This window comes from Crocuta crocuta, unplaced genomic scaffold (assembly GCF_008692635.1).
Source record: "Crocuta crocuta isolate KB4526 unplaced genomic scaffold, BGI_CrCroc_1.0 scaffold475, whole genome shotgun sequence".
Lineage (NCBI taxonomy): Eukaryota > Metazoa > Chordata > Mammalia > Carnivora > Hyaenidae > Crocuta > Crocuta crocuta.
This window is the reverse complement of record NW_027529518.1, coordinates 1,846,488-1,847,985: the sequence shown is the minus strand read 5'-3', so window position 1 is coordinate 1,847,985 and position 1,498 is coordinate 1,846,488. Positions and strand designations below refer to the sequence as shown.

At 42.8% G+C, this 1,498-nt stretch overlaps 1 protein-coding gene across 2 annotated transcripts in view; it reads left to right on the top strand.

Moving 5' to 3' along the window:
- Window positions 1-1,498, top strand: part of PLAC1 (placenta enriched 1) — a 180,583-nt gene that overhangs the window by 49,464 nt on the left and 129,621 nt on the right. Inside the window, exon 1 of one of the 2 annotated variants that reach the window (XM_077760835.1) lies at window positions 210-298. The exons of the other annotated variant lie outside the window; for it this stretch is intronic. The gene's annotated coding sequence lies outside the window, so the exon portion shown is untranslated. Of the gene's footprint in view, window positions 1-209; window positions 299-1,498 lie in introns of those variants that run through there. 2 annotated transcript variants of the gene reach the window in all.

Here is a 1,498-nt window from a genome sequence, read left to right as displayed (position 1 = left end):
AGCATCTAGTTGCCAAATATCTGATGGGAGGGAGGAGACTCTCTCCTCGGAGAGGGGAAAAATGACTCCCTTCTGATTGAAAAAGCACTGTCCCAGACCTTCTTGCTGCCGACGTGCAGATGTACCTCTGGCTGTAATCTCTCACTCCCTGCGAGCCTTTGCCAAACTGTGTGGAACAGAAATCCACTTTTTCCCCCATGTANAGACAAGCCAAGAAATATTTAAATTGTGATCCGTCTGCTCGGGGTTGACGAACACAGTAGAGTCAATGCTTGATAAAATTTGAGGGGATTTGCAGGTAGGTGTCCATGTTTCTGTAAACCTTGCTCTAAATTTTATTTTAGGTGGAGTTGTTTCAAATCCAGTTTTATGTATAAAGAATGGAAGCCTAATTGAATGGGGGAAATGTGCTGTTCTCACTGAGCTGTCCAACCTAACGGGAACGTATCATTCTGTCAAAGTGGCGGCAACTTACCCAAATTGCAAGACTAGTACATGGGAGGAAAAGAAATCCCTTTGGAGTTTTGTCTTTAATGCTCCATAGCCCACAATTCCTAAGTGACAGCAAATATCACAATGCCTCGACCTTTGGATTAAACATTGCAGCCATCTTTAAAAATGAAAATGTCCCGGGGCGCCTGGGTGGCTCAGTCGGTTAAGTGTCCGACTTCTGCTCAGAGTGGTCATGGCGTTTGTGAGTTCGAGCCCTGCATCGGGCTCTGTGCTGACAGCTCAGAGCCTGGAGCCTGCTTCAGATTCTGTGTCTTCCTCTCTCCCTCTTTGCCCCTGCCCCACTCACACTCACACTCACTCACACACACACACTCTCTCTCTCTCTCTCTCTAAAATAAATAAACAAAAAAATAAAAATGTCCCTGGGAAGGTTAACATAGTAAATTACTAGTACCTTTATATGGGAGTTCACCAAACTGAGTATTTATCAGAGGCATCTGATGCCACACCTTTCACTTCTATTGAGAACTTTCAAAAGACAAGAAAGTGCAGAGAAGAATGCAGCAAACACTTGTGTTCTTGCTGTGCAGAGTGAAAACACGCTACTGTGTTCACTTTGACTTCCATTTTTTAAAATAAAAGGAATTATAAAATACTTAAGGAAAAGTAGAGGTCCTCTTTATTTCCTACTTTCTGTCAACCCATTCTCAATGTTCCTGAGATGAGTCAGTGTAGGTACACACTGAGCTAGGTCGTTTCACCGCTGAGCAGCAACCTGTAGTACAACCATGACACAATTTATTCATTCCCCAGTTGATGGATGTTTAGGTTGTTTCCAATTGCTTAGTAACAGCCCACCAGTGGTCTATGTGCTCCCATGTTACCATACAACTGTCAACTTCTGAGTCTTAAATTTGCCAATCTGACCAGTATTTCCCTGAATACTAGTAAGGTTAACATCTTTTCATATATTTCTAGATCATTCCAGTTCCTTCTGTCCATTGCCTGTTGGTTTCCTTTGCCCATTTTTCTTTTGGATTGGTTG